The sequence below is a fragment of the Scomber scombrus genome, chromosome 14, assembly GCF_963691925.1.
Source record: "Scomber scombrus chromosome 14, fScoSco1.1, whole genome shotgun sequence".
Lineage (NCBI taxonomy): Eukaryota > Metazoa > Chordata > Actinopteri > Scombriformes > Scombridae > Scomber > Scomber scombrus.
This window is the reverse complement of record NC_084983.1, coordinates 865,982-875,452: the sequence shown is the minus strand read 5'-3', so window position 1 is coordinate 875,452 and position 9,471 is coordinate 865,982. Positions and strand designations below refer to the sequence as shown.

Genomic DNA, 9,471 nt, shown 5'->3' with positions numbered 1-9,471 from the left:
TTAGGCTTTATTGATAGATATAATTGAGTATCGTCTGCATAACAATTAAAATGTATTGAGTGTTTCCGAATAATGTTTCCTAAAGGAAGCATATATAAGGAGAATAGTATTGGTCCAAGCACTGAACCCTGAGGAACACCGTGTCTTACTTTTGTTTACATGGAGGATTTATCATTAACATTTACAAACTGAAATCTATCTGATAAATACGATTTAAACCATTTTAATACAGTTCCTTTAATGCCAATTAAATATTCCAGTCTTTTTAACAGGATTTGATGATCAATAGTATCGAAGGCAGCACTAAGATCTAACAGGACGAGGACAGAGAGAAGTCCATTGTCTGATGAAGTTAAGAGGTCATTTGTAACTTTTACCAGTGCAGTTTCTGTACTATGATGAGCTCTAAATCCAGACTGAAAATCCTCAAATAAGCTGTTATTATTTAGAAAGTGTAGATATATGCTATAACTTGTCAAATGCTAAAATATCAGATAATGTGATTTAGTACTGTATTGTTTGTTTCAATGGTTAAATGTGGTACAATGTATAACAGTGAAAACATGATGTGTGTCATAAGGAGAGGAATACACCCAAGACATGTGAAGAGCATGGGAACCAGTATCACACGGAGGTGTGATTGGAAGGGGGTGACTGTATTAACATAGTCCTGAGCCTCCATCTGTTGATCAGCTGGTAACAACAGGGTCAGAAAACATATGGATTGTTTGTATGGGTAACTTTTAACCTTTTGTTGGACAATGGGAACGAACCCTTGAAAGACCCCCCGCAGAATTTCTGGAGATTCTGTAGGGGTCAACACGGGAATCACACCTTACCACCTGTAAGGGATTTTCACAGGGAGGTCACAGATCCTGGAGTCAGAAGATGAAGGATGAAGCCAGACCTACAGCCCAGCGGGAGATGGCGCAACTCACATTCAATTTGCATTCTGTTTTCCTATTTAAGAAGGTCAAGGGAAAGAGATAGGAGTCAGAAATTTACGAACGCTGACAGAGATGCTGTTGACGTCAGGGAGAGTAAATGGACCCGGAGCTCTGTATATGCTTTATACATTTACTGTTAAATAAATAGCGTGTTGAGACCGAATATTCTTCTCCTATTTTTTCATCAAAACGAACACGTGGACTGAGCTCACACATAGAGAAAGATTTAGCAAGTAGAATAGCTCAGACCGCAACAATAGTTACACAGCTGATTAACAACTGCTTTCTCGAGGATCTTAGAGAGAAAGGGGAGGTTCGATATGGGCCTATAGTTGGCTAAAACCTCTGAATCAAGAGTAGGCTTCTTAAGAAGTGGTTTAATGACAGCTACTTTAAAGGACAGTGGTACATATCCTGTCACTAAAGACAGATTGATCATATCTAATAAGGAAGTGCTAACGTATTACAGATAAGTTACTGAAGCTAAGCTCCAGAAGTTAACGTTAGTTTAACTAGAGCCCTTTGGACAACAGCTAACAATGATGTACGATCACCAAAGTACAAAAGCTAGAACAATATAGGCCAATGAACTCCCAGCAAACAAAGTGACATGATGAACAATGCAGCTAGGAGCTGGCTTTAGGCTAACTTTAGCTAACGTTACAGATGTTAATGATAACTTTATATTTCTTTCCAGCAAAGTGACTATATGTTGCCTTAAATACAATGTTGACTTACCTTAGAACAGATGTAGACATCCTTGTTAATTGTATTCACGTTGAGTTGATGTTGTGGTCTACCGCACAATTTTATCCAAAGAAGACTTAGGAAAGGCTTAGGAAAGGGTAAAAAATACACACTGTCGCCCAGCCTCTCAGGATACCTTGTGTCGGAGTTGCATGTACCCCATGAACACTGTTTGACCATTTTGAAACTTCAGATCTCAGAAAAACTTCATAAAACTGAACGAAAACTGACTTTCTGCAATGCATTTCAATGGACATCCGGGAAGAGAATGTCCGAGTGTATGGGAATGGCTATACGCACTGTGATTGGCTCATCGCTTTTGAGGGCAGGACTTAGCCATAGGTCAATTGTGAAATGTGCTGCTCATACTCAGGAACAAGCAGCAAATTCTTCTTCCTCCATGGTACGTCAGTGTGCCTCCACACAGCCTGTCCATCCATTTTAGCTGCCCTCCGTTAATGATGTCGTGATGCTGCAAAATCACGCTGATGATAGGAAGCGTAGTCTTGGTTGAGAAAAGGTTGTACAGTTGATGCAGAGTCTAGCTTGTGGCTCCACCCTGATGGTCGACCGGTTTGTCCTCTAGCTCTCCTACATGTACTGGCACGTGTCGTACAAGGACCAGCGCATCTCAGAAGAGGGGTGATCAATGATGTTATTAGCTCACAATGGTTTGCACCAGGTATTACACAGGTCTCACAAACAGTTGTTGAAAGTTGCTTGATATGCCAACAGACCAGAAAACAGAACAGTACTGGTTTGGGAGTGGTAAAGGATTCGAGGACAGACAGGACCACAGAGAAACGCCACTTTTGAAGAGGCCCTCCTGCCGACCCGCCCCTTCTTTCTCCTTCCCTCTTCTTTTTTAAATAGGTGTCCCTCAGCCCCTTCCACTTTTTACGACACACCTCAACTGCAAACACACACACACACACACTTTGTATAATTAGCATTTAACCAAATTAAATATTCAGACAATGAAAACATTCACGCATAAACTGAAACTGGTATCCTGCCAAGCGGGACAGTCTGCTGTGCTAGTGCTAACCAATGCTAATTTTTCATTCATAAAGAAACACAGTCAGTAACGTGGTAAAACAAGCCACGGATAGTCTCAGAACTTACCAGAGAGTCCCACCTCTGCGCTCACTTTGGCCCATGCCTCTTCCTTCTTCTTTCCACTTCATTCGCGCCGCCTGATATAAAATCACGTGTTATCGCGCCGTTTACATTCATTTTCTATGTAGACTTGCTGCTCAATTCGCGTCAGATGCTTTTGGTGTGAACGCATTTTAAGAGATGCATTGCACCAGATTACAGTTTAGTTGCTAATTTATCTGCAGTCCATGAAGCACAGAAAAACTTCTCTAATTACGCTTTCATAGGCAGGGCTATGACGGGGCTTCAGTAATGAGTGGCAAGCACAGTGGTGTGTCTGCAAGGATACAGTCCCTGGCCAAGCATGCCTTTTATGTGCACTGCAATGCACATTGCCTAAATGTGGTTATTGTGGACACAGTCAGAGCAGTACCAGAAGCGTCATGCTTTTTTTCTTTGTTGCAGCGCCTCTATGTGTTTCTGTCAGGTTCCTATGTCCACCAGAAGTGGCAGGACATACAGCGCTCAATGTATCAGGAGGATCAGCCTCGAGAGTTGCCCAGATTCAGTGATATTAGGTGGGCTTGCAGTTATTATGCCTGTCTAAACCTAATGGACCGGCTTCCAGCTGTGCTACAAGTCCTTCATGACATTGATGAGGAGAATAATGGAGACAGAAGTGTAGAGGCACGTGGACTGCGAGGGCAGCTAAACCTAGATTTCATTGGCCTTCTAGCAACCTTTAGAAGAATACTTGGAGTATTTTAGTGATATGCTGCAATCCTCATCAGTGGACCTCGCCAGAGCAATAGACCTCATTGAGACGCTGCAGGACTCAATGGTAAAATACAAAGAAGAATAGGGTGACCATTTCCATAACACCAAAAAGGAGGACATTATGCGGCATATCAATAAATCACTACGGTGTACATAGGACTCTGGTATACTCTCATTTATAGTACAATTTTGAATGGTTTAAATATGATGTTTGTGTAGCTGAATAGGAAAAAAATATTAATGAAAAGTCAAAAAGTGTTTATTCACAGTATTTGTATTTATTCAATACAAAAAAAAAGTGACCACTGAGAACCTTCCACCATGGCATATTCATCATACAGTCCATCCATATCAATGTCCAGATTGCAGGCCTGGACAGCAGCACTGTAGTCTTCAAATGGCACAGCAGTTGTGAGGCCAAGCTTGGCCACTTTGCTATGAAAGCTTGTGTCAGAGAAGTCATATCTTTCACTGATGTATTTTTTTGCTCTTTCATAAAAAGGCAGAAAATCGGCTGGCAAGGGGGCAGCTGCTTCAGTTTGGTGTTGACAATAAACCCAAAGAACCTGTCCTTCATCCTTCTTTCTAGCTTTTGTTTTAGTTCAGTCATTACCCTAAACACCGATGTAATGCTGAAGGATTTTGCCTCAAGTGCTTCGATCGTGTCAGAGAACACCTTAAGAACATGGCTGAGAAACAGAAAATATGTCTCTGACACCTCATTTCTTTCCTCTCCAAAACATCTCCACACAATTCTGTGTTTTTCACTTCTAAGCCAGACATCTCAAGTTTTTCCAGCAGCTGGTTTGTTATGGCCTCTGACGATTCGTTGCTGTCACTATAAAAACCCAACAGGACATGTTGGATGCCTTCATCAAAGTGAAAATACCTTACCACAATGGGAAAACACTTGGTTTGGCGTTGGTTGCCACGGAAAAGGGTAGGTTGTTTTCTTTTATGTAGTCGGTATGTAACTGTACAGAATAGGGCCCGATGATGTTCTCGCACAATGCCTTGGCTTTTGTTCGGCCACAGGTCATCCCTTTAGCTGTGGGCGAGTCACTGTCAACACTTCTGTAGGACTGGTGATGCTTTACAGCATGGTACACCTTGCACAGCTCCGCAGCGTTATTTTATCATCCAGGGACGACGAAACTTCATGAAAAAATGTCCTCATTGAAGAGGTACCTGCCGCACGTTTATTACTTTTATGTTTACTGTACCTGCATGCCGTTCAGTTGCAGCTTTCCCCTGACTGCTTACGTCGACATCGCATCGACAAAGTGTGCAGAAGCCATGGAATGAGTCGACTGCTTTTTGTTATAAATTCATGCTCTTTTGTCCATTCAGAATTAAACGAGGTCTTGCGTTTTGGCATGATGCTAACTTTCTATCAATGTCATATGACGTAGAAGCACATGGACCCTTGTTTACGTTTTTAATCAATGATACAAGCAGATATTTATCTGACACCGCTCTTAGCCAATCATTTGTTAGACCAGATATGTTACTGCGTTGGATGCATTTTTTACAGTCTATGATTGGATGTTGTGCTGCATCCCAGCAAAGATGAAAAGGATTATTTTTGTAAGACTGTTTACTATCCGATCCTAAACCGTGTAAATGCTGAGCTAGAGAGGCGGTTTTCAAAAACAAATTGTGATATCATGAGAGGGGTGGAGGGCCCTAAATCCTAAAAGCAACAGGTTTTTAGAGGAGGCTCCTTTGTTTTTGTTTGGAACCATTTATGACACAAACCTGGACGATCTGAAGCATGCACTCCACCAAGCCAAGCGGATCTTGAAGAGAAAGGAGGCAGCTGGAATGAAGAATCTCACCAGTTTGCTTGAGTTTACAGAGTTCCTGGCGCCATTTAAAAAGGTCTTCTATGAACTGTTCAGGTTGTGCAAAACTGCTTTGGCCCTACCTGTAAGCACAGCTGCCTGTGAATGCAGTTTTTCTGCATTGAAACTGATCAAAAATCACTTGCGCACCACCATGAACAATGAAAGACTGAGTGATCTTGGGGTGCTAAGTGTGGGGTCCAAGAGAGCCTTGGATATGGAGTTTATAAGGTTGTTCAGCAGCAAACACGGCAATCGCAAAATACAGTTATTTTGAAATATCAGCACCTCCAAATGAGTCTTTCTGATTGTGATACAGAACACAATTGTTTACAGTACACAGTGTAAAGAGCTGAGCAGTACTGATTTTGAATATTGTTGTTATTGTCAATTTCACTGTGAGAATTTGAGTGGCAGTGGTGAATTATTATTAAGTCTGTGTAAAGTTAGAATAAATATGTGTTCTGAGTTTGCCAAATATATGAAATTAGGCTTCAAAGTTGTCTAAAAATCAGCCTCTTTCTCTTCTCCCAAACGCTGTGGGATTGCCCGCCGAGTTCGCTGCAACCCCGCCCCCTACCAAGTGTCAGCTGTCAATCAAAGTCACCACCTCTACCAGAAACATGGACGCTACTTCTGAGAGCTTTCTGCTGCTAACATAGCTGCTAGCCCCACGGCTAGCTCGGCGGCTAACTGTAGACTTTAGTAGCAGTAGTGTGCACTGAATGTATTTATACCTCTACAGCAGCAGGGGCGGGTTTATGCCAATCACCACCACGTTATGTAATGCAGCAGTGATTTTCAGACCCGCCCACTAAATCCTGAACACAGAAATGTTGAAACACAGTTTGTGAAGCCTAGCTCCACAATTCAAATCTAAATGGTTGAAATGCTTTTTACACCTTTTTTAAAAATACATTCATGACCTATTTAATGTGTTTAGGAGCAAATGTCTGTATTCCCTTTACACAGTCTTTAAAAACAGAGAGAGGGACAGGGAGAGCTTTCTTATTAGCAGGACTTTGTTTTGCAGTCCCAATTAGCAGATCAACTTCACTGACTGTTACCCTTAGCAGGATTCAAAGCAACCTTTGGATCTAAAAGAGGCACAGAAGTGACATGATTCTAAATCCATGAACTACTCAGACATGCTTTTGTGACAGGAAAAGATGACTTTAAGATGCATATCTATCTACATTTTCATTAACTATATTAAAGAGCACTTGAGTTGAATAAACTGATTTGTATTTGTGTCTAATAACTATAGACTGTATATAAGAAATGGACGTAACATCCGTGACGTCACCCATTGGTTTGTGGACTGCTGCTCGGAGGCCAATAGTTTCGGATCTGAGCAGCGCCATCTTGAAAATTTCAGGTGCATGCCGGGAAAAATAAAAACACTGATTCTACTTATATGGGCATCAGGAGGAGCATGAGGACAGAGCGGGGGAGGTTGCGAGGGCTGGATCTACCACAGTTTACACCGGCAACCTGGTGATGCTAACCAAGTTAGCTGTTACGACTAACTATAACCACAAAACTCCGGAGAAAACTGTCGGTGTGAAACAAGTTCACGGCTATTTTCATACAGTCTATCTGTCCGTCCTCCTGAACCTGTGAACCAATCAACCTGTCAATCACGACGTAGCCACGCCCTAATGTATACCCTGCTTTATCATCAAATATAAAATCAGTGAGTATGATGTTCATGAAATCAATGAACATCATACTGCATTGAAGAATGCTGTAAACTAGCGATTGAGACCATAAACACATTTTGAAAACGTTTACTGAGGTTAGAAATCAAGTGAGAAGTTGGTGAATTCTCCATTGACTTGTATAGAGACGGAAGTCCTTTTGACACCAAAACGGTCGCCCCCTGATGGCCTTTTGATAGAATGCAGATTTAAGTTACTTCTGCGTTGGCATCATTTCAGAGGACCGGAACACCCCGCCTGGTAATAACTCATGAAACACAAAGCCTATTCAAAACATTATATGCAGTGTGTTCTTTGGATGGTGTTGATGCAACACTAATTTCCGCTTTAACATTTTCTGCCATTTTGAATTTTTTGGTAAAGATTATTTTTGCCTCTGTTGACACATATCACATCTAATGCTCGCCAAACTTAGTACATCCCATATTTAGATGATCCCAAATAACATGGATTAGTTGATTTTAGGATATCATTGACTGTTTGTCTGCAATTGGATGCCAAACTTTTGAAGGTGTGGCCTTAAGCACTTAACTCAACACTGAAATGGATTTCAACCAAAATTGGGAATTTTGTACACAACATGAGATTGTACAAATGTTTAATGTTTCATACTATTTTACCAAAAAGGGTGCTAAATCAACCTGATATTTCTGAAATTCTGTTGTCTTTAATGAAACAAAACTTTTTACACAAAGGGCCTGATTTACTAAGGGCGCACTCACACTAGGGCCAGTTGTTCTGTACCATGCTGAAGCACGGATGTCCCCTGTCCCCTGTCCCCCGCTGGCCCGCACTCACATAATCAACCATAAGTTAAAACCTTAAGTTAAATTATGATACAAAATACAAAAACATCCATATAGGCCACATGGAAGAACATTTTAAAGATATTTTTCCATTATTTACAACAAGGGTTTAGGAATTATGCATTTTCAAAACACTGCTTTCAGTAACTCATTTAAAACATATTGCATTGGGAGGAAATGTTAAAACGGAGACCACAGTGCATCAAACAAAAAATGTATATTATATCAGAATGCTGCTATCCACATGAAACATCAACATTTTAATTTTGGAAGCTGATTTGTATTTATTTATTTGAATGTGGCTTTGCTCCTCTCTCACCACTGTCAGGGCCCTGTTGTGTTGTTATGTATTTTGTAGGTTTGGTTTTTGTCTTGTCTGCTTCCTGTTTTATTTTGGTGCGTTTCCCTTGTCTTGTCAGCTTCCTCCCCTCCTGTTTGCCTACCTTCCTCTAATGTGTTACACCTGTGCATCGTTAGTCTCCTGGGTATATATGTGGTTTGCGCCTTCCCTTCTGTATCAGATCGTCTTGTCAGTTACACTTAAGTTTCCCGTCAGTGTTCCAGCGTTCTTGTCTTTACATTGTCTTTAGTGTTATCGACCAGTTTTTCCATTTGCACCCTGAGTTTTGCCTAAGTGATTATGTACTTCTGCCTGTATGTTGGATTTCCCGGTTTTTGACCTTTGGATTGATTAAAACGACTACTGAGAACTCTTCATCCCTGTGTCCCTGTGTCTCTGCATTTGAGTCCACCTGGTCGGTTCATGACAACCACGGACTGACGCGCTGTAAACTGAAGCAGGATGACACCCAGAGGTGATTTATTTAGACAGGTCCTTATTATTACAAAGATGCTGGAACTTTGTTCTCTATTATAATGTAAAAAAAACAACAAAGTTAGCAGATCTTTGTAAGCGGATCTGTGCTCACAACATGTGTCACTGCTGCAGCGGTGCACTTTTACACACCAGCTTCAACATGTGCTGCGGGTCAGTTTGGTCTGTAAATACTGAAACATCACAGCAACTAGTGTCTGAAATACATCTGTTCAACACACTGAATCACCACCTGTATGTGAACCTTTCTGCTTTTCTTTTTATTTATCTGTACATTGTACAGCAGTAACAGCTCATCAGTAATTAATTGCAGACAGCTGACGCCCGCAAATAAGATCCTATCTCCTGGAATCTGGAGTGAGCGAGCAAGAGAAGGTGCCATGGTTAACAGGTGATTTTAAATGCTGCCGAGAGGGTACTGCTTTTGCCAATGACTATGCTGCGGCGTGCCAACCGTTCTATATATATAACCACAAAACCAACACATCCATTCAGAGGAGTAGTAGGGGTGCATGAAAACCGTGACTTCAGGTCTGGCTCCGCCCATTATGACGTTTTCAAGGTATAGTGCTGGGGAAATATGATCCGCCGTGACCACGGTGTATTTTATTTTGAAACCGGGCGTTTTTAATTTTGTATTTGTGCTCCACTTCCTGTCCCACACGATCTGCTCTGTGCTGAATTGCCGAGCCATGA

At 41.4% G+C, this 9,471-nt stretch overlaps 1 long non-coding RNA gene across 1 annotated transcript; it reads left to right on the top strand.

Moving 5' to 3' along the window:
* The first annotated feature begins 1,520 nt into the window (after positions 1 to 1,520).
* LOC133993493 (uncharacterized) lies at positions 1,521 to 2,043 on the top strand. The gene is made up of 2 exons (XR_009927069.1): positions 1,521 to 1,615; positions 1,781 to 2,043. It is a non-coding gene; the product is annotated as an uncharacterized LOC133993493 (long non-coding RNA).
* The last annotated feature ends 7,428 nt before the right edge of the window (positions 2,044 to 9,471 follow it).